At 35.8% G+C, this 27944-nt stretch overlaps 1 long non-coding RNA gene across 1 annotated transcript; it reads right to left on the bottom strand.

Moving 5' to 3' along the window:
* Positions 1-94: 94 nt before the first annotated feature.
* Positions 95-26813, bottom strand: LOC137636072 (uncharacterized). Its single transcript, XR_011042913.1, has 3 exons — positions 26721-26813; positions 18526-18626; positions 95-227 (listed from the first exon to the last, which is right to left on the bottom strand). It is a non-coding gene; the product is annotated as an uncharacterized lncRNA (long non-coding RNA).
* Positions 26814-27944: the final 1131 nt, after the last annotated feature.

Raw genomic sequence — 27944 nt, 5'->3', positions numbered from 1 at the left:
TGTGACTGGTCAAAAATAATTGCTCGGAGTGGAAATTCAATTCTTTTATGAATGATTTGAGATTGGACTAATCTAAGTAAATTTGGTCAAGAACAAGAAATATTTCGCCATAGACTTTTAAAAGGAAGTTGAAGATTCGGCTTGTTGATAGCAGCAGTTGTAGAGGATCCAGTAATTTTCCATTTTTCTTGAAGAATTCCTCTCTTCTTGCCATGGGTTCTTTAATCCTGTGAAAAGGAAATTGAAATATCAGTTTGACATATGAATGGTTATTTTTTCTACACTCAATTTTCTGGACACTAATACAGCTACAGATCTATAGCATAAATTGCCCACTTATTCCAATACAATAATCATTTGCACGAACCACTCAACAAATCTATCTATTTACCTGAAATAATAATACTAATTTCCTAATATCGCAATAGGGTCTGCCCCTCTCTTTAATTCTTCTCCTGTACTTCTCTTTCTCCCTATTGCCTTAATCTTTCCCATCCCGAGCACCTGCCTTTGAGCTCTAAACTGGATTGTATCCAGGGGTACTATTCCTTTCCCTATATTCCCCACTTCCCTATTCTTATTATTATTACCAAGGCACTTCCCCCAATTTTGGGGGGTAGCCGACATCAAACAAATGAAAAAAGGGGAACCTTTCCTTTCTCCACTCCTCCCAGCCTGACGAGGGATTCAGCCGAGTTTGGCTGGTACTGCTACTGCTCAACACATACCCCAAAGAAAGTCCTAAATCGTAGTAGTTTTAAATTTTCATCTAACCACAGAATTACTCCAATCATTATTACAACAAAACTCTTAAAACCTATACGTCAATCCCCAACAACATTTACTGTCCAAACCCACTGAATTACATCCTAAGATATAAAGCTGTTCAGCTTCATTGCATGGTTGAACTATGGATTCACCAACCCCAGATCTACATTCAGGGGATGGAATTGATGCAAAGAGAGTAGCATCATCTGCATATGCAACAAGCTTGTTTTCTATGGATTAGTATCTCTTGCCTAACCGTCACATTAATCCATTTGCGAATCTATCCTACATCAAGACATAAGCCTGTTCGAGTAAAAAACAAGGGACATCTATAATTTAAATCCAATGAACCTACAGCTACTCTATGTTAACATTTATATCTATCCAATGAATAATCTACCATAGATAAAGAGTATGACTAAGGTGTTACATCTTAAACACATGGTTTTAAAAGCCCACTGAATATAAACACTGTTTTCATTGGATAACCCATGCAGCAGCATCAAAATATTCAACCTGTCCTTCCATAACGCCTTGACTTTGTTACTCAATTAACCAAAAACCTTCCTACACTATTATAATAATAATAATAATAATAATAATAATAATAATAATAATAATAATAATAATAATAATAATAATAATAATAATAATAATAATAATTATTATTATTATTATTATTTTTATTATTATTATATTATTATTATCATTATTATTATTATTATTATTATTATTATTATTATTATTACTTACTTACTTACTTGCTAAGGTACAACTCTAGTTAGAAAAGCGGGATGCTATAAGCCCGAGGGCTCCACCAGGGAAAATAGCCCAGTGAGGAGAGTTAATAAGTTAATTACAAGAGAAGTAATTAACAAGCAGCTATGTGCATTGTGGACTACAGTATGTACATCGAAGACTTACTTTATATAAGTAATATTTATAGCAAAATTATATCTTATCTTTCTACGTCTTACTCATGTTCATGATCATGTTCATGATGTCAACATTGAAATTTAGTATTTATCTTGTTAGTTCTCTCAAGTCAATTATGATAAATACACCAATTCTGTTTAAGAATTCAATAAATTGAGCAATATTTAACCTATGGATCAAATGGAAACCATTATCTAATTCTCACATTTAAAATTAGGGAAATTTAGTTCTTCTATCGCCAGCATATTACCATACTACAAGAAACACAAACAATCGTGCCTTCTTATATTTGTTCGTTCACAATCAGAGTTCGTAAGCTGTCCAACTCTATCGTCTCTATGTTGTGAGGAGGGGGGGAAGGTTACATGTGAGGGGTAAATATACCAAACATATGCCGAATAACTACCTGTTCATAATTAGAATTTATCAAATAATTCAAAAAAAATCTTTCATCAGGTAACCTCAATATGTAATAAATGAAATAGTTAATTATTACATGTTTAAAACACATGACGTAATATGTCATTGTGGATGAAGATGCTAGCGTGAGATTTGCTGTAGTCATATAAAATCATAACAGGATGTACTTTGCATCCCTCGGCAATGTAACATTTTTCTGAAACGTCAACACAAATGCATACCGTGTGAAAGATTGTGTCGTCACCGGATGTAGGTGTCTTCCGAGAGACGAATGTGTTTAAATGCTGAGACAACTAAGCATACGATATCTGTGATATCGATAATTTAGGCAGTTCATATCTATACTTCACCTGAATTGGTCATCCGACCAAACCAGCTACACTCCTGTGATGGAGATGTTTAACACTGTTGTTTTTAGAGAATAAACCATTTTAAAGTTACAAAGATGAACTTTATTTCAAGACTTAACATCTCAAACAACACATACTCAATGTGTGCTTATAACAGTAGCACACTAATAAATGGTGGCAGCGCTTAAACTCTAAGAATCAGAGAAAGATCTTCAAGAAATTAATAATAATACTCTAAGAATTAGAGGAAGATCTTCAAGAAATCAAAAATAAAGCTGTAAAAACCAGAGAAAGATCTTCAAGAAATCAACGTTAATGAATCTACAATTTTGACTAAGTAACATAGTCCATCGAAATCTACAACATTTGATGAATGTTATACATACAAACTGATGAGCTGGATCTTCAATCAACATCCTAGGAAACCCAAGGACTGACGTTCAACATTTACAAAACATATCCAGGAAGCACTACATTCAACGGAAACTCGGACGATACATCGCTAACAAACATCAAGAGAGAGAGAGGATGTGACGACATCACACAGAACCATATATAAGCTAAGTACAATTTTCAAATTCATTTCAGTTTGGGCAGTGAAGTGTAGTTATCACGAGTCGTTATTCGATTATTACTGGGGTGAGTGGTTTGCTAATCTTTTATTTTCCTTTCATTAAAGGAAACTGTGTTCAACTCCGAATTCTCATCTAGAATTTTTTCTCTTTTTGTGCTAATTCCCTTTTCTTTCAGAAATTTACGGGAAATATCTTTGTGTTCCGTTTTCTTTCAGAAATTCTCGGGAAATGTCTTGGGATTAGTAACATTGTTTTGGGGAATTTTATTATAATCTTTGTCAGTGGGTACTTATGCGTTTACGCAGTGGACGTCTGTATTTATATAGATATTTTGATAGAATTGCAAGGGGTCAAAGAGATAGGAAAAGAAATACAGCAGTCATGACGCCCCCTGTGAGCCCCACCCCTGGACCTAGTGGTGTAGGACAGATTAATCCTCTCCCAATTGTGACGCTTGTAAATGCCAGGTCTGCAATCCTTCCTTTTCAGGGTCGAGTTAATGGGTTCTTGCCTCAAAATGTGGAGTCATGGATTTCATTCGTCGATGCCCATTTAAATGCCAAACAAATCGTAGACCCTTTTGTACAATTACAAGAAGCTAAAAGTTTTATAGATTTTTCTAAGGGGGATGCGAGTGCGTATTTAAGAGGTGTTTCAATTCAAGAAGTAGTTACCTGGGATGATTTCAAAGTTAGGTTACGCGCGGTCTATGGGGGTGAAGAAGCCTTGGATGTAGTATTAACGTTAAGAAATACACTTAATCAAGCCACTATGAATCGGCCTAATGTTATTGAGAGAGCAGCTCTCATAGCTGATAGGCTTAATGAATATCAGGATATTTTAGGTAATTCCACTTGGGTTACTAGAGATAACATCTCCGTGAAAGATTTTTTACGATTAATGTATTTAACTTGCATGACACTTATGTTGCCTGAAGCTTTAGTGCGGTGTTTTGATGAAAAGTTAACGCCTGCAAGTACGGAATTGGATGTATATAAACAGATAAAAAAACACATGGCTAAGTGTCCAGATCTCGATCCCGTGTTAACTCAAGTTTTTGCAAAGAATGAAACAAAGCCACAAACAGTGAACGTAGTTAATAATAGTCAAGTAGCGGGAATGACGTGTTATAATTGCAAACGTTAAGGTCACTTAAGCGCGAACTGCAGAACGAAATTCTGCTCGATACATAATAGTTCGACACATTCATACAGTTAGTGTTACTCGCGTAAGACACAACAGAATCCCAGAAATACACAGTCAATTCCACAGTCAGTTCCATATGGAAATAAAAAGAAAAATCCTCATTTTAACAATAAGAAGAAACCACCAAATGTCAATGCAGTTCAGAGTCCGAAGCAAACAAACACTTCTTCGAATATCGCTGAGCCTGGGTCGTCAAACCAGACCTCACAAGGTCAGACTAATTTTCAGAATGTGCAGAGCAAAGCAAATACCACATAGTTAACTCCAGTGGGGAAGAGAGTGATGTTGGGTCAAGGTCATTCATGTCAACATCAATAGTATTGAATAATCAATTTAATGTTTTATCAGATAATTGTGAGGCAATAGATTTTCCTATGAAACACACGGCCGAATTAAGTAAAACAGTGCATGCTCCCGTAGATTTGCAACGAATTCATACAATAAGAAGCCAAAATGAGTTACGACCAACCTTATATGCTGTAAATTTAGAACACAAATCCTTTACGTTAATTTTTTACTCTGGTAGTCCACGTAATATCATGGATTTGAGGACACATCATTTGTTGTTTTCGAACTTTCCGATTGAAAAATCCGGAGTTAGACTTCGGGTATAGGAAATAATGAATTAAATGTCATAGGCATAACTCATGTTCAATTTAAAGTCGGTAAACGCACGTTTGCCGATACATTTGTTGTTATACAAAACATTGATATGTATCCAGCTGTAATTATAGGATACCCATCTATGGGAAATCAAAACATAATCTTAGCCCCTGCCAAGCACGGCGTGTACATCAAAGGGAAATTCTATAAGTCTTCTAATACCTTAAAATCAGTTTTGGATAAAAAGGAGACGACAAATGTAACCGTAACGTACGTTGAAGAACCAATAACTTGTCTCACTAATAAAGAAATAATATACGCGACCCAGCAGAATTCTCGTTCACCCGTAATATCATCTTGCACGCAATCTATCGAGCCAAACGTACCTTCGAATTTAATAGTGCAAATAAAGAAAACATTACCGGGATCTGAAATATTAATCCTTTCCGACACTTTGAAAACTAACGGATTGTCTGTCACACAAGCTATTTATACAGTAGGCTCACATCAACAATGTAATATTGAAGTCTGTAATCATTTAAATAACACTTTAGTAATTCACAAAAATCAACATATCTTGGATGTAGAAGTTTATAAACATCGTATTCTTACCGTTGCTGAAATCAATCACTCTCAATCAGTTGCGGATGAATTCCTTTTGCAATCTATTAAAAATAAAATCAATAAAGACATTCAAGACGAAGAAATTCAGCAGAAAATTTTTGGACTTTTAACTAAATATCATGATGTTTTTTCCACTACGGATGGATCCTTAGGAAAAACAGATGTGATCGAGCATCAAATAAGGTTAAAGGACAAGCAGAAAATTATCTATGTACCCTCGTACAGATTCCCTATGAAATTCCAGAATGAAATAAATGAAGTAGGTAAAATGCTAGAAGGAGGAGTCATTAGGAAATCAAACAGCCCTTATAATTTTCCTTTAATAGTTGTACCGAAAAAAGATCGAACATGGCGTATCTGCGTCGACTTCCGTCGTCTAAACGAGGAGACGATCCCTGATCGATTCCCAGTGCCATGTACTGACGATATTTTGTCTTTGTTAGGTCAGAATAAATATTTTACCAGTTTGGACTTACTTAAAGGCTTTCACCAGATATCATTAGAAGAAGATAGTATCCCAAACACAGCCTTCAGCACAGCCAGGGGACATAATGAATTTTTACCGATGTCTTTTGGTTTACGTTGTGCTCCTATAACATTTACAAGAATGATTAACATAGTATTTGGAGACTTGTTAGGGGATATATTGCATGCCTATATGGATGATCTTGTAATCTTTTCCAACACCTTAGAAGAACATCTACGTAAGTTAGAACTAGTACTACAGAGATTAAGACAACATAACTTAAGGGTAAAGATTAGTAAGTGTGAATTTTTCAAAACAGAATTAATATATTTGGGTTTCATGGTGTCAAGCCAAGGTCTTAAAGTAGTCCATGATAAGGTGTCGGCTATACGTAATTTTCCCATACCTACTAATGTCAAGGGAATACAGCAATTTCTGGGTTGTAGTGGATATTACAGGCGTTTTATACGCAACTATTCAATAATAGCCGCTCCTTTAACTGATCTTACGAAGAAGGGCGTAGATTTCATATGGTCTGAGCATCATCAACAGGCGTTTAATACCTTGAAAGATGAACTGTGTAGTTCTCCTATCTTAAAATTTCCTGACTTCGGTAAGGAATTCTTCATTGCAACAGACGCCTCAGACTTAGGAGTAGGAGGGGTATTGCTTCAGCAATATGATAAACAATTTTTCCCGATAGCTTTTTATTCTCGAAAATTGAGAACTTCCGAAAGTAAGTATGCAGTAATAGACAAGGAAGGGCTAGCTATTGTTAATTCACTAGTGCATTTTAAGTTCATAATTTACGGTTATCCCGTTAAGGTTCTTACTGACCATAAACCACTAACCGAGTTCTTTAAAGGCTTCAACCTCAGCCCTAAACGAACTCGGTGGCATTTGATCATTCAAGATTTTGGCGCAAGAATCGGGTATTTACCTGGGAAAGCAAATATCATTGCGGATGCATTATCACGCAACCCCGTGTCATCTTGTACGGAGCCTTTAGCTGAATTAATAGATATATCAACATCCATGCCTATTGTTAAAACGATATCTGAACAAGAAGATTTAGGCTGGAGCGCTGAATTATTACAGACTGAGCAAAGAAAAGATCAGAAAATAGAAACAATTATAAATACTTTGAAAGGCAATCATAAGGAAAAGGGATATATAAAGTATAAGCAGCAGAATTATATAATCAAAGAAAATATTCTGTGTAGGACTGTGACAAGGAAAACCCGCAATACACCACATGTAACTAACGACCAGGTAGTAGTACCAATCTCACTTATTTCCACTGTCCTGAATTGGTTGCATTCAAATTCATTACATGGACACCCGGGGTTCTCATTAATGTCACAGAAAGCCAAATCATTGTTTTATTGGCATACGATGCTTACAGATATAAAAAGACACATAGCTAATTGTCGCACATGTCAGGAAAACAAAGAGCATACGAAAACACCTGTCAGCCTAGGGGCTTATCCCGTGCCCAATCAACCCTTTGAAAGAATACATTTAGATTTGTTAACAGGATTTTACGAGTCAGACAGAGGAAATAAGCACCTCTTAGTAATTATAGATGCTTTAACTCGATATACAGAACTAATAGCGCTTAAAACTAAAACTGCGATTGAATGCGCTAGGAAGTTTTACGAGTGTTACATTTGTAAACATGGAATTCTACACATGATAATCTCAGACTCGGGTGGTGAATTTAATAATCACTTTCTTACCTCATTGTGTCAATACCATGATATATCACCCAGAGTCGAATGGGCTAGTGGAAAGGGCAAATAGAAAAGTTTTAAATATATTAAGAGTAACACTAGGGGGATCAGACCCCAACTGGGATATTGCAATACCGGCGGCACTGAGTACTCTGAATCATTCATATCATATATCAATTAAAATGTTACCGCATGAAGCATTGTATGGTACCCCAGTTAGAACGCCTTTCCATGTATTAACGCCTACAACTAATCTATCAAATCCTTTAAAAGAATGTATAAATGCGAGTAAAAGTCGATATGATATCCTTCGAAAGAATTTAGAAGAATCACAAATCAAACGGAAACAGTTGGGAGTGGGTGGGTCGTTTCTTAGCATTATTATTGATTTTTTAAGTAATAGATCTCAAAGAGTTGTTGTTGATGGGCACCATAGTGATTATAGGAATGTGATATCCGGTGTTCCAGTGTTCTTGGCCCATTAATTTTCATACCATATACACATGACATGTGGTTTGGCTTAGAAAACAAGCTTCTTGCATATGCAGATGATGCTACTCTCTTTGCATCAATTCCATCCCCTGAATGTAGATCTAGGGTTTGTGAATCCCTTAATAGAGATTTAGCTAGAATTAGTGCATGGTGCAAATTATGGGGTATAAAGTTGAATCCTACCAAACTCAAAGTAAGATTGTTAAGTAGGTCAAGGACGGTGGCTCCTCAACATCCGGATCTCAGTATTGATAATGTTTATTTAAATATATATGACTCAAAATTTTAGGTGTGATTCTCGACAGTAAATTTACTTTTGAGAAACATATAAGGTCTGTGTCTTCTTCAGTAGCACAAAAAATAGGCTTATTGAGAAAGTCTTTCAAGATCTTTGGTGATCAATCTATTCTGAAGAAGTGTTTTAATTCTTTCATTCTACCTTGTTTTGAGTATTGTTCTCCTGTCTGGTGTTCAGCTGCTGATTCTCATCTTAATTTGTTGGACAGAAACTTACGGTCTATTAAATTTCTTATTCCTGATCTAGATATTAATCTCTGGCACCGTCGTTCAATTAGTTCATTATGCATGTTGCATAAGATTTTTCATAACTCTGACCATCCTTTACATTCAGATCTCCCAGGACAATTCTATCCTGTTCGTAATACTAGGCAGGCAGTTAATTCTAATAGCCAGGCCTTCTCCATCACGAGGCTCAATACTACGCAGTACTCTAGAAGTTTTATTCCAGCTGTGACCAAGTTGTGGAATGATCTTCCTAATCGGGGGGTTGAATCAGTAGAACTTCAAAAGTTCAAAGTTGGAGAAAATGCTTTTTTGTTGACCAGGCGGACATGAGTCTATTTATAGTTTATTTATGACATATTTGTTTTTGTTGTTGTTAATAGTTTATATATGATATGTCTGTTTTGACGTTGTTACTTATTTTAGAATGATTTATTGTTAATTTGTTCTCTTCATTTATTTATTTCCTTATTTCCTTTCCTCACTGGGCTATTTTTCCCTGTTGGAGCCCCTGGGCTTATAGCATCTTGCTTTTCCAACTAGGGTTGTAGCTTGGATAGTAATAATAATAATAATGAAAAGGAATCATGATAAAATAGCGAAGCCAACTAAAACATATACCGTGGGTGATAACGTGTATATACAGATAAATGTGCGTAAAGGACTCAATTATAAACTAACACCTAAGTTTGAAGGCCCATTTAACATTTTGGAAACATTAACGGCCAATAGGTTTAGAGTTCAAAACGTATCCCAACCCACGGATGAGAGAATAGTACCATTGGCTCACAAGAAAAAAAAGAAAAAGAGAGGGAAAGAAGTGAGGGAAGAATTTTTTATTTGTGTGATTAAAAGTTTTCTTCTTACTACAGGAGTAATTACATATATTTTTCTTGTTACAGGTTTCCAAGATTAATTTTTTGTTGTTGGGAGTGATATTGTTTGCTCAGACATTTTTCTCGTGTGGGATGAGCTCTAAGACTAAAAGTATAGATTTTAAATATGGCACTATAGTTGAAAGACAAGAAGACGTTTTTATTACATCGAGCAACGTAGTTGTAGAAGTGAATATGCAAGGAATTTTTCTTCCAGAGAATGAGGTCACTAGCTTAAAAACTGCCATTTCAAGGTTTTCTGTCTCATTGGATGAGTTGCATAAAAGACATTTTCATTTGACTACAGAGAGTTCGCTTGGATCGACATTAAAAGTTGCAGAGATGCTATCTGATGACTCGAAAAATAAGACTTACGAGACAGAATCTTTGGCTTGTGACCTTTTGATGTGGACTGTAGGACACAAACATAAAGAAAGACGAAATCCGTTTATTTATGCTGCATTAAACATCTTTGGGTCTATTGCAAGTTTAGGTTTAGGAATTTCCAATCGTCTTAAGATTAGTAATCAACATAAGCAAATTGAGTTCTTGACTCATGAAGATGAATTGATTATGTCAGAACTAAGGAATCAGCTAGCTTCAAACAATCAAATTATGGATTTAGTAAATGAACATTCAAGTAATATTCAGATTATGGAAGTACAGGATTTGTTGGCAACGTTAACGTATTATGATTCAAAGATAGATCACATACATAACAGAATTGCACATTTCATTGAGAAATCCAAGGATTATGTAGAAGCTATCACGTTAGCAACTAAAGGTGTACTGTCGCCCCATTTGTTGCCTATAAATTACTTAAAGTTAGTTCTGGAGAACGGAAGGGATAAACTAGGCTATGTTCCTTTGTTAGGCGAACGTAGGTTAGAATTTTATTACAGCCTAATTACAGTAAGCGTTGAAAATAACAAGATTAGGATTACAATTCCCTTTGATTCTTCTGATGCCTGGCAATCTTACAGGATATCACCATTTCCGACTTTCATGACGAATCACTCAAATCCAGTAATATCCAGTTTGACAGGACACGTATTGATTTCCCCAGACAAGGAAACATATACGGTCTTTAAAGACTTAAATCAATTAACTCACTGTGCAGACGCAATGGATAGAAAAATATGTACAGCTGACTCATTTGAATTCCATAAAAACTTAATGGATTCATGCGAGTTAGGTATAGTGCTAGACGGTGCTCTCTCCCATACAAGTAAAAATTGTCTGGATAAGCTTTATCCCTTTGACAAAAATGAGTTCAATTGCAGACTGAACAATGGCTCGTGGATACGATACGACAAGGACGGCTTCAATGTATCATGCCCGGACGGATCCACGTCTTTTGCACACATCTTTGTTGCAGCAGATGGTTGTATCGGGACTTCCCCTAATTCCATGGTGACCGGGCTAAGGACAATCATCAGAAAACGAGCCTACTTCGCGAACTACACGTGGACGTCTACAATGCCAGCACTACCTCTCCCATACAACAAACAGGTAGCCAAGCGGTTGATGAAATTGACCGAGATGGACCACCCGTCACCGACTTATAAGGAATTTCTTCACCCCATACTACTAGCAGGATTAAGTGTTACGGTGATATCTATCGCCATGAACATCCTTGTTTGGCGTAGGTTACGGAACAGTTGGAAGCTAAAACAGAACGTTTCGCCATGTCCAGACAAAACTCCTTATTTATTTCAGTTTAAAGCCGTTTGAAGTGGCCACCTCATTCGCTAAAGGAGTAAAATGCTCTGGAAATTGTGTGTGTATGAAAAGCAGTTAGTACGCTAGTAATATGTAATTGAAGAAATTATTGAACATTGCATTGTTAAAAATACATTTAAAAAAAACATTTAAAAAAATATAAATCATTTTTTCTCTCGGCATCTAATAAAATATATAAGCCGGAATGTTAAAAGAAAAGAGAAAAAAAAATAAAAATAACAGAATCTATGGGCATCTAATAAAATATATCAGCCCTATATATATATATATATATATATAGATATATATATATGTACGAAACCGTGGTATGTGTACGTACCAGGAATTCGTGTTTGCGCACTAAAATTGAATCTTTACCAAGGTAACAAATATTTTTATTAGTTACCGTATTGTGTTAATCTATGTTTCTGACAAAGGTAACAATTATTCTTTAACAAGTTACAGAATCATATGTATATCAGTATTTTTTTTTTGGTACCATATAATCATTTGCTAGCAATGTACCATATATATGATCTGTATTTATCATGCATTTTTTTTTCTTTGCTTTGGTAATATCTTTTCATATGCATTATTGTTATTATTTTTTTGATGTGCCTATTTGGACATTCGTCCTCATTTGCTTATGGCTAAAGTTAAACAAAGAATAATACATATATCCAGTCACACCTAGTAAACATATTTTGGCTTGTTAGATTTTTTTTGAAATAATTGAGATAGCTGGCCGAGCTAATGTAATAAATGAAATTGTTAATTATTATATGTTTAAAATACATGACGTAATATGTCATTGTGGATGAAGATGCTAGCGTGAGATTTGCTGTAGTCATATAAAATCATAACAGGATGTATTTTGCATCCCTCGGCAATGTAACATTTTTCTGAAACGTCAACACAAATGCATACCGTGTGAAAGATTGTGTCGTCACCGGATGCAGGTGTCTTCCGAGAGACGAATGTGTTTAAATGCTGAGACAACTAAGCATACGATATCTGTGATATCGATAATTTCATATCTATACTTCACCTGAATTGGTCATCCGACCAAACCAGCTACACTCCTGTGATGGAGATGTTTAACACTGTTGTTTTTAGAGAATAAACCATTTTAAAGTTACAAAGATGAACTTTATTTCAAGACTCAACATCTCAAACAACGCATACTCAATGTGTGCTTATAACAGTAGCACACTAATAAATATAGCAAAAGGTTAGGCAACCACAATACAGCAAAAGGTTAGGCAACTACAATTTATTAAAAGGTTAGGCAACCACAATATAGAAAAAGGTTAGGCAACCACAATATAGCAAAAGGTTAGGCAACTACAATATATCAAAAGGTTAGGTAACCACAATATGACAAAAGGTTAGGCAACTATAATATAGCAAAAGGTTAGGCAACTATAATATAGCAAAAGGTTAGGCAACCACAATATAGTAAAAGGTTAGGCAACCACAATATAGCAAAAGGTTAGGCAACCACAATATAGCAAAAGGTTAGGCAACCACAATATAGCAAAAGGTTAGGCAGCTACAACATAGAAAAAGGTTAGGCCATTTATGTGATTTATATTCAACGTAGATTTATAGATTCTTTCAAATATGAATTATATTTTATAATTAGCATCGAGGATTCTAGTGGTATGTTAGTTTGGGCCTTTGAACTATATCGTGGTCTTCCACTGCCTTAGGCTAGAGTTCTCTCGCTTGAGGGTCCACTCGGGCGCACTTTTCTATCTTATTTCTCCTCCTCTGTTTTAAGTTTTTATTGTTTATATATGAAAGATCTATCTTAGTGTTTTTACTGTTCTTAGAATATTTTATGTTGTTCATTATTTCTCTTGTAGTTTATTTATTTCCTTTCCTCACTGGGCTATTTTCCCCTGTTCGAGCCCTTGGGCATATAGCATCCTGCTTTTCCAACTAGGGTTGTAGCTTAGTAAGTAAGTAGGTAATAATAATAATAATAATAATAATAATAACAATAATAATAATAATAATTCCCTTTATTTGCATCATTATGCTCAACAAAATTTGATTACCTTATTAGTAGCTTGCTTTAAACCTGACTTTACTTAAAACACTATAGGAAAAAGCAATGTTATCCAGTTATTTAGTTCAACTATGAGCTCTTGGGGGCGCTCTCATTGAGTAATAACGTCTAAATTAAACTAATTTCTCAACAAAGGCTTCCTTTGAAACATTTTTAGCTCAATTCAAAATAGTACCAATATCCCTGCAATTTTTCCTATAATGAAAATCAGAATGCCACTTCGTGGTAAGAGACGAAACATCTTGGCACTAAAACATCCACATTCATTAAATCAAGGGAATTATTAGTTAACGGAAAACCTGTCTACTTCTCCAATAGAATACTGGAATGTGTGCCTACATGTTTTGCCATTTAGATAACTAATAAGTTACCAACGCATAATTTAATAGATATATTCTAAGGACAGTCAATGCATTACTACTGGCTACATATTAGGTCATTCAAATAAAACTATAAAAATCACAGACGTAAGTACAAATGAAGAAATTAATATCCTGGGCCTTCAATCATAGGGCTCAATACTACACAGTATGGCCACCATAAAGCACAATACTATTATTATTATTATTATTATTATTATTATTATTATTATTATTATTATTAATATTATTATCCAAGCTACAACCCTAGTTGGAAAAGCAAGATGCTATAAGCCCAGGGGCTCCAACAGGGAAAAATACCCCAGTGAGGAAAGGAAATAAGGAAATAAATAAATGAAGAGAACAAACAATAAATCATTCTAAAAAAAGTAACAACGTCAAAACAGACATGTCATATTTAAACTATTAACAACATAAAAAACAAATATGTCATATATAAACTATAAAAAGACTCATGTCCGCCTGGTCAACAAAAAAGCATTTGCTCCAACTTTGAACTTTTGAAGTTCTACTGATTCAACTACCCAATTAGGAAGATCATTCCACAACTTGGTAACAGCTGGAATAAAACTTCTAGAGTACTGTGTAGTATTGAGCCTCATTATGGAGAAGGCCTGGCTATTAGAATTAACTGCCTACCTAGTATTACGAACAGGATAGAATTGTCCAGGGAGATCTGAATGTAAAGGATGGTCAGAGTTATGAAAAATCTTATGCAACATGCATAATGAACTAATTGAACGACGGTGCCAAAGATTAATATCTAGATCAGTAATAAGAAATTTAATAGACCGTAAGTTTCTGTCCAACAAATTAAGATGAGAATCAGCAGCTGAACACCAGACAGGAGAACAATACTCAAAACAAGGTAGAATGAAAGAATTAAAACACTTCTTCAGAATATATTGATCACCGAAAATCTTGAAAGACTTTCTCAATAAGCCTATTTTTTGTGCAATTGAACAAGACACAGACCTTATATGTTTCTCAAAAGTAAATTTACTGTCGAGAATCACACCTAAAATTTTGAAAGTCATACAAATTTAAAGAAACATCATCAATACTGAGATCCGGATGTTGAGGAGCCACCTTCCTTGACCTACTTACAATCATACTTTGAGTTTTGTTAGGATTCAACTTCATACCCCATAATTTGCACCATGCACTAATTCTAGCTAAATCTCTATTAAGGGATTCACCAACCCCAGATCTACATTCAAGGGATGGAATTGATGCAGAGAGAGTAGCATCATCTGCATATGCAAGAAGCTTGTTTTCTAGGCCAAACCACATGTCATGTGTATATAGTATGAAGAGTAATGGGCCAAGAACACTACCCTGTGGAACACCGGATATCACATTCCTATAATCACTATGGTGCCCATCAACAACAACTCTTTGAGATCTATTACTTAGAAAATCAATAATAATGCTAAGAAACGACCCACCCACTTCCAACTGTTTCAGTTTGAAAACAAGGGCCTCATGATTAACACGGTCAAAGGCAGCACTAAAATCAAGGCCAATCATACGAACTTCCTGACCACAATCAAGGGATTTCTGTACAGAATTGGAGATTGTAAGAAGGGCATCACATGCTCCAAGGCCTTTACGAAAACCAAATTGCAAACTAGGGAATAGATGATTACCTTCAGCAAACCTATTAAGACGTTTTGCCAGAAGACGTTCAAAAACTTTAGATAATATGGGAGTTATGGAAATTGGGCGGTAATCATTGGGACTTGAGCTACCACAAACACATTTATATAGAGGAGTAACATTACCAATTCTCCAACAAGTGCTAAAAGCTCCTCTTCTTGCTAACTTGCGCAAAATAACAGATAACTTCGGAGCTAAGAAATCTGCTGTCTTTATAAAAAACAAAGGAAAAATACCATTTGGGTCTACACCTCCATAAGCATCAAGGTCCACCAACAGAGCTTTAATCTCACGAGATCGAAAAGCTAAACTAGTTAGTTTAGCCTCAGGAAAACAGGAATGAGGAAGTTCAAGTTTTTCATTACTCTGTTTACCGTCAAAAACATCAGCCAAAAGGGTTGCCTTTTCCTTTGGACAGTGAGTGACTGAGCCATCTGGTTTAAGTAAAGGAGGAACTGTTGCATCTACACCAAAGAGTGCAGTATGGCCACCATAAGGCACAATACTACACAGTATGGCCACCATAAGGCACAATACTACACAGTATGGCCATCATAAAGCACAATACTATACAGTTTGGCCACCATAAGGCACAATACTACACAGTATGGCCACCATAAAGGACAATAATACGCAGTATGACCACATTAAGGCACAATCCTACACAGTATGGACCCCATAAGGCACAATACTGCACGGTATAGCCACCACAAGGCACAATACTACCAATATGGCCTACATAAGGCACAATACAGCACAGTATGGGCTACATAAGGCACAATACAGCACAGTATGGGCTACATAAGGCACAATACTGCACAGTATGGCCACCATAAGGCACAATACTACCAATATGGCCTACATAAGGCACAATACAGCACAGTATGGGCTACATAAGGCACAATACTGCACGGTATAGCCACCACAAGGCACAATACTACCAATATGGCCTACATAAGGCACAATACAGCACAGTATGGGCTACATAAGGCACAATACTGCACAGTATAGGCACAATACTGCACAGTATAGTCACCATAAGGCACAATACTACCAATATGCCCTACATAAGGCACAATACAGCACAGTATGGGCTACATAAGGCACAATACTGCACAGTATGGCCACCATAAGGCACAATACTACCAATATGGCCTACATAAGGCACAATACAGCACAGTATGGGCTACATAAGGCACAATACTGCACGGTATAGTCACCATAAGGCACAATACTACCAATATGGCCTACATAAGGCACAATACAGCACAGTATGGGCTACATAAGGCACAATACTTCACGGTATAGCCACCACAAGGCACAATACTACCAATATGGCCTACATAAGGCACAATACAGCACAGTATGGGCTACATAAGGCACAATACTGCACAGTATAGCCACCATAAGGCACAACACTGCACAGTATGGCCATCATATGTAGGGTAACCATTCATTTGCGATGTGGATGGGGAACATCAGCATAAATTAACAAATAAATACATACCATAATCCTGTCATGGGAAACCAGTCACTCCATTTCCTATCCTAACACATGCTTTAGTGCCTATGTATAAACTTTTCACTGCTTTCAGAAACCTTCCACTAATTCCATATAACCTTATCACATTCCCCATCGCTTCCCAATCAACTCCATCACACGCTTTCTCCCTATCCATAAACGTAACATACACCTTCCTTTAACTAAATATTTCTTCCATATCTGCCTAACTGTAAAAAAATCTGATCCACACCTCTCCTACCTCTTCTTAAAACCACCCTGCAACTTCTTCGATTGCCTCCTCGTCTTTTATCCTTGATTCTATTGATTAATACTCTACCATACACTTTACCAACCACACTCAAGCTGATACCCCTTGAATTACAACACGCACGCACATCTCCCTTACCTTTGTATAGCGGAATACTACCTGCACACACCTAGTACACCGATACCAATGATAACATTAAAACCTATAGTAAACATTCTCACCAAACATTCAAGTAGAGTACAGTCACACACCTTTCATTTAACATCTCAGCCTTCAAGCCATCCATACCAGGTGCTTTTCATGCCCATGTTCTATCTAGGGTGACTGATTTTGGATTAAATAATTGGGTCACTTACTTTAACGACAGTTGCCAAATTGAAAGGGAAAACTGCATGTAAGCAATCCTAAAGTAACTTCTATTAGTCTCTCTCTCTCTCTCTCTCTCTCTCTCTCTCTCTCTCTCTCTCTCTCTCAGAAAATAACCTATCAAGAAATAACCTACCATTCAAGGAAAGTTATTAGATTATACTTAAAATCATATCAAATAATTAGTAAATGCTTGAAATATTTAGACCTTGAAATTTTGACCAATTCTAAACAACTGTATAGAAAAAAATGATAAATTCTACTGAATAAAAATCATAAAAAAGCTAAAACTTCTTACTGGTTTCAACCCAGAATGAAAGAAGGAAACTAGAGGGGCTTATTTCTCGACCTTTTCTTCAACCTTGACCTTGACCTTTGACCCTAACATTTAGTGATTGGCGTGGATTTTCATACACTCACATATGAACCGAGTTTTAAGTCTCTGTAACAACGATGTCCAAACTTGTGGCTGATTACGTGAATTTGACATTTTGCTTGACCGTGACCTTGAATTTTGACCTTGACCTTCCAAAAATTAATAATTTCCAGCTTTTTACATAAGTTAATCCATGCAAGTTTCATTACTCTACGCTTGAAATTATGGGTAGGAAGCTGTTAACAAACACACAAACAAACCACCACGAACAGAGGGTAAAACATAACCACCTTCTAACTTCGTTGGCGGAGGTAATAAAAAACCCCAATAACAGTAAGTATATATATAAATACCTCCATTCCAAGCCCCATACCCACAAGCAACAAGACTCCAACCATTTCCACCAAAAAAAATTCCCACAGAAAAAAATATTGAATTAAATAATGTTATATTATGAACATTAAATCGTCTAAATCCTTTTATCCACGCATTGGATATCCCTAAGTATATCTCAAGTATTTTGATAGTTTATAAAATAATTTAACAGCAAAAATACCTTATAAATACAAATGATTATATCAAAACTTTAGTTTTCAAAACACCTACCGTCAATATTTTGGAGTCTCTTCCTAACGCCTGCTGCTGTTACGTGGCTCCGCCCCCTTTCATGGTTCTTCCCCTATCTGGGCTGGTATATCAAGGAATGTCTGAAATAAAATCCAAGATGTTAAAAGGGCCAAAAACCGATTTTCTTAATACTTAAATTATAATTATAACATCAAATTGTTATGAAGAAAATAACCTATCGCTGTGTCTCTTGAGGAAAATGTCTTCACAAAGTAACAATTATGTTCAAACAAGGCCCCTTCCCTAATGAAGCTATGATTTTGAATTCTCTCTCTCTCTCTCTCTCTCTCTCTCTCTCTCTCTCTCTCTCTCTCTCTCTCTCTCTCTCTCTCTCTCTCTCTCTCTCTCCTTCCTGGAACTCGCCCTGACATTAGGGTACAACTATTGTCCTCATTCAAGTCGTCCCCTGACAACAGGGTACAATAATTGTCCTCATTCAAGTCGTCCCCTGACAACAGGGTACAATAATTGTCCTCATTCAAGTCGTCCCATGACAACAGGGTACAATTATTTACCTCATTTTAGTCAAACGAGGAACATTGAATGTAGACACGGCAAAATATTTTAACATTCAACTACTCCAATGCCATGAATATTAAGGAAGACGAGACAGAGTAAGAAGAACGAGAAAGCTTGATCAATAATAAGCGTATCAGAGTAACTTACGCAACAGCCTCGTTTAGCAATCCTATGGGATATGGTTAGCACAAGACATAATTGGGTATTCATGGCAAACGCTTGTCTTGGTCAAGAGAATTTGAATTTTGAACTAGGCATTTAACCAATAGAAAAAGGATCAACTGGGCATAACCAAATTCATTTACGAAGCCAAAACGATTTTTTTACCTAGGAGTGCTGGCCAGCAAATTGCGATTTTATAATGCTGAGCCTACGTTAGAGAAATGGGTCTGAATTAGGCAGTCCTTGTAATGAAGGCAAGAGTTGAAAGCAAATTTCAGGGGAAGATACAATGATAATGTGTGTGACCTATGCAAAGATGAAGAGGATACTACAGAACGTTTATTTTCATTCCCAAAATTAGGACAGTCAATATAATTATAATCATTATTACTTGTTAAGCTACAACCCTAGTTGGAAAAGTAGGATGCTATAAGCCCTGGGGCTCCAACAGAGAAAATAGCCCAGTGAGGAAATGAAACAAGGACATCTAAAAAATTTTAAGAACAGTAACAACATTAAAATACAAATTTCCTATATCAACTAAGAACACTTTAACAAAACAAAAGGAAGAAAAATAAGATAGAATGGTGTGCCTGAGTATACCCTCAAGCAAGTGAACTCTGACCCAAGACAGTAGAAGACCATAGTACGGAGGCTATGGCACTACCCAAGACTAAAACACAAGATATAAGCATAGGTATGTTGCAAAATCAGAGCAGGGATCTGATTTCATACTTAAGTACAGGCAACGCATATGAAAGAAGAGTTAAAGTCCAAACTGACCACCATATGTTAAAGCCAAAACTGATATCCGATTTCAAGGTAGGATAAAGGGATAAAAGTAAAGGTTAAGAATTTCATTACTAATCTAGTTATGTACAGGTAAATTAAGCTTGGTTACAATAATAAAAATGAGCTTGGCAGCTTTACACCTATCTATAATGCGAAAGAGTGCCTGCAAACTTATTTTGCGGAGTGAGCAGTTACGAACCAGGATCAATTATCCATTTTAAACCCTTAAAGTCTTATTGCTTTAACTTCAAACGTAGATAAAGTTCAGCTAATCAGTTCTAGTTATTTGTAAAATAGAGCCATTAAATTGATATCTGCTACACTCGTCAAACGCTTCGAGGTGTGTACAGTAAGTACGCTTGGTGAAACACGAAATGGTGAAATTTCCAATATTCTCCCTAAAATAGAGTTCTCGCAATCTAGCTCATGTATTAAGTTAGCATTTACAACCAAGTCCAGTGCATTCTCTCTCTCTCTCTCTCTCTCTCTCTCTCTCTCTCTCTCTCTCTCTCTCTCTCTCTCTCTCTCTCTCTCTCTCTCTCTCTCAACAAAATATATGTATGGGCGGAGATAAATAGAATGGTATTTAACTCCGATAAATTCGAATCAATAAATTATGGAAACAGAGAAGAAATGGTATATGCATATAAGGGACCTAATAACGAGACAATCACAAACAAGGAAGCAATTAAAGACCTTGGTATAATGTTAAATAGGAATATGTTATGCAACGACCAAATAGCAACACTGTTGGCTAAATGTAAAGCAAAAATGGGAATGTTATTCAGACACTTTAAAACAAGAAAAGCTGAACACATGATTATGCTTTACAAAACTTAAGTGCGTAGTACACTCGAGTACTGCAATGAGATATGGTACCCACACTACCAAAAGGATATTGCACAAATAGAGAGTGGATGGAGGTCCTATACTGCTAGAATAGAAGTAGTTAAGGACCTTGACTACTGGGAAAAAACTGCAATTTTTAAAACTATACAGTCTAGAAAGGAGAAAAGAACGCTACATGATAATACAAGCATGGAAGCAAATAGAAGGAATTACTGAAAACATCATGGAGCTAAAAATATCAGAAAGAGCAAGCCGAGGTAGATTAATAGTGCCAAAAAATATACCAGGAAAACCAAGGAAGGCGCACAGGACATTAATCCACTACGCACCAGCATCGATATAATGCAGCGACTATTTAATGCGCTGCCAGCTCATCTAAGAAACATATCAGGAGTGAGCGTAGATGTGTTTAAGAATAAGCTCGATAAATACCTAAGATGCATCCCAGACCATCCAAGGCTGGAAGATGCAAAATACACCGGAAGATGCATTAGCAACTCTCTGGTGGATATACGAGGTGCCTCACACTGAGGGACCTGGGGGAACCCAAACATAGAATAAGTCTCTCTCTCTCTCTCTCTCTCTCTCTCTCTCTCTCTCTCTCTCTCTCTCTCTCAATAATTATTCGCAAATGGCTTTAGTCTTTTATACCACCTACTCCAAATATTCTCTTTATTCTGACTATAAGTCAATTTAATTGTGGGTAAAATACATCTCTTTTAAAAAGTGTCAACAACTTTGAATAAAAAAGAGAGAGAGAGAGAGAGAGAGAGAGAGAGAGAGAGAGAGAGAGAGAGAGAGAGAGAGAGAAGAACACATGAGAGTAAATGTTAACCTTATTCTACGAAACGAGAATAGTGACAAGTTCATATTTCACACTATTTGAATTACATATGTTTAAAATACGCACTTTTTTTTCCTGCATAAACACTTGCAAAGCAAACGCGTAAGATATGGGAACCTATCATAAATTAAGATCTTGAACAGTGACAGCAGGTTACACCAGATGACTATAGCTCGTTTCAAGTCTTAAAAGATTAAAGTACCACTTACAGAATTGGTATTGTCACTTCAATGAGTGCGTATATTTTAAAACTGAAATACACAAACCACGGTCCAGCAAAGAGAGAGAGAGAGAGAGAGAGAGAGAGAGAGAGAGAGAGAGAGAGAGAGAGAGAGAGAGGAGAGAGAGAATTAACCATACCTCCAACCTTTTAGTAGTTAGAGGAAATTAATGATTTAAATATATAATGTGTTATTTCAGATTTAATATTTACTAATAGAGAGAGAGAGAGAAAGAGAGAGAGAGAGAAAGAGAGAGAGAGAGAGAGAGAGAGAGAGAGAGAGAGAGAGAGAGAGAGAGAGAGAGAGAGAGTTAACCATACCTGCAATCTTTACACAGAAAATTAATTATTCAAATATATAATACGTTATTTCAAATATTTAATATTTGCTAAAAAGGAAATCGGTACCAGTAGAATAAACTTGACTGCTAAAAACTTTTATTAATTTTATGTGTGGAAATGTATTCGTCTTTTATAATTTATGAATAGACTGTCAATCATCAATTGTTGGACTGCCACGGTTGAATAATTGATTGACTGAGATTTCTCTGGCATCGTAACAGTCTCAAATGTACATTAGATGTAACGAGAAATCGAGGGATAAATACTGGCTTAATATTTCTTAAGATGACTTCGTACAATTCTCGATAAATTATCGTTTTCAAACCGTTGCTTTCAAATCGCAAACATGAATAGAGCTGATTTTAAGAGCAAGAGTTTATGGCGTTGCATTTTAAATGGTTACGTTTGCATAAAGTTATTTACATATTGTCCTCATTGACCAAACTATTTAACCAAAAATTTGAAAAGTAAGATATATGTATATATTGAAAATAAGCTGTGTAATACTAAGAGCGTTACACCCCTACTCTGAGCGGCCAGTTAAAAGACACCCCCAACCTCTCCCCAACTGTGACCAACGAAGGTGGAGGTGAACGGGTGAATAATAAAGCTCTTTGAAAGGTCATTGGTCACATTAATTCACATCGACCTTTATATCAATAGAGTGGAAATTATTGATAGACAAAAAGGTCATTCTAATAGAGCTAAGGTCACTTACTCAGTAGCCTACAGACCTTAATTACTGCTCCAGTACAGACTGGCCCTTCAGCCTTTCTGTTACAGTAACTGCAGTCTCTGCTGAATAATTTAACTTTGTTATTATACTCTTACATTAACCATTCTGAGTAAATACAAGGGAATTAGCAAAATAAGCAACAATTAGACTGAACGAAAATAGAAGGAAATATACGAAATAAAAGTACAGACGACGTTAGTTGACCTTATCAATGGATTAAAAAAAGGTTTATGTTAACATTAAAGAACTAGAGGGGCACTCAGTAGAGAGCAGACCTACGCCACGGCAGCTTAATTTTCTACCTTTAGCTCAACTTTGAATCCTTGACCTTTGACCTTCACATGTATTAATTGGCGTGTATTTTCATTCACTCAAATGTGAAGTTTAAAGTCTGTGATAACGATGTACAGACTTATGGCTGATTATGTGAATTGGACCATTTGCTTGACCCTGACCTTCGATCTTGGCCTTACAAAATTTAATAATTTCCAGCTTTTTACATTAAAGTTAATCCCTGCAAGTTTTTCTACTCTACGATTAAAATTGTTGTACGTGAGCTATTCCCACACACACACACACACACACACACACACACACATACAGGGGTAAGACCCAGGACCCTCTTAATGGGTTCAGGGTAAAATCTTACCCCCTTCCAACTTCATAGGCGGAGGTAATAAATTAAATGAAAAAAAAAAAAATAAGGTGACATTCTTTAGCACATTTCATCGGGCGATTTTCATAATCAAGACATTTAAATGAACGCAAATCTGAAGTTTTATTAACTTTAATTATATATATATAAAAAAACAGGATCTTTAAAATAAATTTTGCCAGTTACAATTGTTTGTTGTTACTCGTAATTACTCAAGTCCGCCTATTGGTCGCTAATGTTGGAACTCGATATTAACCAACAGATTTTTAACGAAAACAAAAACATTCTTTACCTCAGGTCAACATACTCTCCTCCAGAATCCTGGGTGATTTTCCACAAAATCATCGGGGGATTTAGCCACGAATCCTGTGGAGATTTACCGCAAAATCATGTGGGATTTACCACCATTATCCTGGGAGATTTACCCCAAAATTCTTGGGATTAAATCCCCGAATCCTGTGGAAGATTTACCCCAAAATCCTGGGAATTTGCCCACAAAATCCAGGCGGATTAATCCCATAATCCTGTGGTGGATTCAACCACGAATCCTCAGGATTTAGGTAAAAAGGCTTGGAGCATTTAACCATGAAACCTAGGGTATTTAACCCGGAATCCTGGGGGATTTAATCACAATTCCTGTGGGGGATTTAACCACAAATCCTACATAGGATTTAACCACAAATCCAACGGAGGATTGAACCACAAATACTACAGAGGATTTAACCACAAATACTACAGAGGATTTAACCACAAATCATACGTGGTATTTCACCACAAATCCTACGGGGTATTGCGCCACAAATCCTACAGGGGATTTCACCAGTTATCCTGTGGGGGATTTAATCCCGAACAATTGGGGGGTTTCAAGTCAGAATTCTTAGGGAATTCAACCCAAAACACTTGGAGATTTAACCGTGAAATCCGGGGATTTAACACCGAATCCTCGGGGATTTAACCATGAAATCTGAGGATTTAACCACGAATCCTGGGGATTTGAATCCAAATGCTTTGGGCATTTAAACACGAATTCTCGGGGATTTAACCTTGTATCCTGGGGGGATTTAACCACGAATCCGGGGGGATTTAACCACGAATCCTGGGGATCTAACGAAACACCCTGTTGGGGGATTTAACTACAAATCCTATGGAGGATTTAATTACAAATCCTATGGGGGGATTTAACTACAAATCCTATGGGGGATTTAACTACAAATCCTATGGGGAATTTAACTACAAATCCTATGGGGGATTTAACTACAAATCCTATGGGGGATTTAACTACAAATCCTGTGGGGGATTTAACTACAAATCCTATGGGGGATTTAACCACAAATTCCATGGGGGAATTAACCAAAAACCCTCACGGGGGACTTTATCCCGAACTCTTAGGGTTTTCAAGTCCGAATCCTTGGGTGATTTAATCCACAATCCTTGGAATATTTAACCCAGAATCCTTAGGGGATTTAACTCAGAATACTGGGAGATTTAACACAAAATCCTTGGGGATTTAAACCCGCAATCTGGGGATTTAACCACGAATCCCAGGGAATTTAATCCCGAATTCTGGAGATTTAACCATGATTTCTGGGGATTTAATAACGAATTCTACGGGGATTTAATCACAAATTCTGTGGAGATTTAACCATGAATTCTGGGATTTAACAATAACCTGGGGGAGATTTAATCTTGAATTCTGTAGGGATTTAATCACGAATTCTGGGGAATTTAGTCACCTCTTCTGAGGGAATTTAACCAAGAATCCTGGGGGAGATTTAACCACGAATTCTAGGGGAGATTTAATCACGCATTCTTGTGGATTTAACCATGAACTCTGGGGGGCTTAATCACGAATTCTGAGATTTAACAACGAATTCTAAGGGGATTTCAACTCGAATTCTTGGAGATTTAACCACAAATCCTCGGGGATGTAATCATGAATTCTGGCTGGATTTTCGAATGAAGGCAAGACGTTTTAGGAGAACAAATCAAGATTGTTGTTAATAACTAAAATTGCCTCTGAAAACATTGTTAAATGAGCAGCTGTTTCTCCAAAGAAAATGTGTTTACGAAGGATATAAAATGACAATGAAATGGTAATAATACAGAGATTTCGAGATTTTCAAATAATTGATTATCATAAAGCCACAAATGGGCCTAAATGTTCAATTCACCTCTAAATGAATCATTAATGAATAACAATTACTTGTAAATTAATAACACGTAATTAATTACACCCATTTATGATTTAATCAATATAATATTCACACACAACTAATTACTTAAGGGCAGTAATATAAGCGAACTGTTTAATAAGGACTCAATTACATTACACTTTAAAAATGTAATTTTAATCGGAAATTCTCCGTAAAAAAAAATACTGTTCTCAGCCGCATTTTGTAAAATACAGGCGAGTGTAATTTTTAACCTACTTTGTAATTATCTTTTACGGGTTAGTAACTGTAATTTCACTCTTTTACGTCAACATATCCGTTTTTAAGACGGTAAATGCATGGCAACATCTATACCAGGATTGTTACCGTTTTTCTTTACGGCAAAATTTAAACAGTATATATTACGCTCGAAAAAAAAGAATATCAATATTAATTTCAATTACATTAATATACTAATTCAATTACACCAGGAATCGTTTTTATCACATCGTTTATAGGTAACTCGAATATATAAGCATATTAGAAATAAATACAACGGTAATATATGATTCAAATACACTAATAGACAAATCAGTTGGCTGTATTGATAGATTAACTAAGCCAGATTAATCATTATAATTATCATACATCAGCACAGAGAGCGCAATGAGATTTTACTATTTAAAAAGGAAAAACAAATTAGATAAAGACTCCAGCTGTAACCAACATTATTCATGGATAAAAAGTGTCTCAATTTCGTGGGCCAATTAGTAAAACCTTCAAAACGCCTGTCGGTCTCTCCTTACTGACAGGTAGAGACTCAACCCCCTGTCTACCCGGGGACTACCATCTTTCCCGTAATATATATCAAACGCTCATAAAATAGGTTATGATGTTTCACTGACCTCACATATATAATCGAAGCAATCCTTTCTGAGTGGGCACACCTTAACGTGGTGAAAGGGTTTGCGTGTCGCCATGATCAGCTAAGCTGTACTGGTCAAAAAAAAAAATATATTAGGTTGGTTTGCTGTGAACGGTCAGACGAAAATGTCCTACTATAATCAGTCAGCGGGTGGTTAACGTGTTGATGAAAAATGGCCAGACCCCAAACATGAATAAAAAACATGGCTGAAGCCTTCGGCAGGCAGTGGACTAGAAAGGGTTGCATTATATATATATATATATATATATTATATATATATATATATATATATATTATATATATATATATATATATATATAGATATATATATATATATATATATATATATATATATACATAATATATATACATAATATATATACATAATATATATATATATATATATATATATATATATATATATATATACAGTATATATATATATATATATATATATATATATATATATATATATATATATATATATATATATATATATACACACACATATATAAATAGATAAACAAATGCATACGTTTCTAGTCCACAGCCGGACAAAGGCTTCAGACATGTTTTTTAATTATGTCTGGGGTCTAGCCAATTTTCATCATATTTTTTGCATTTTAATCAAACCAACGTCATTTTATCAAAAATAAAATGCCTACATTTTCTATAGATTCAATAACAGCGATGTATAATCCTACCAATTAATGTACATCTAAATTAGAATTAAATTTGAGGAACCAACACTCAACTGACCTTCACACCTTCAAGGCTCGTAGGGAAATGCTCTGAAAACCAAAGAATTTCCCTAAGCCAATCACAGGGCTTTAACAGAACCCCTTTGAAAGCCAGTCTCTCATTGGTTTAAACTTTCGTTAGTTGGGTAAGGTGTTTAGAAGCTGTCCTCCTATTGGTTAGACAATTTCAGTCAATTTTGATTCCAGTGGTATTACCACAACGAATTATCTTGCGAAGAGTAACATATCAAACAATATATTTGACTAATAATAAATATATGAACTAATATACCAAACTAGAAATTTGTTAAAAAGCGGAATTTAGATTTATAATGAAACCTCAAAAGAAAAAAAAGAAAAATTGAAAGACCTTGGCAAACAAGCCAACGAGGTGGTTGGTTCTTCCAATACATATTCTGCATCTTCCTTACAGTCAGTCAATGGCTGTAATCACTCTCTGTAAG

This window comes from Palaemon carinicauda, unplaced genomic scaffold, assembly GCF_036898095.1.
Source record: "Palaemon carinicauda isolate YSFRI2023 unplaced genomic scaffold, ASM3689809v2 scaffold223, whole genome shotgun sequence".
NCBI classification, from domain to species: domain Eukaryota; kingdom Metazoa; phylum Arthropoda; class Malacostraca; order Decapoda; family Palaemonidae; genus Palaemon; species Palaemon carinicauda.
This window is presented reverse-complemented; position numbering and strand designations above follow the sequence as displayed.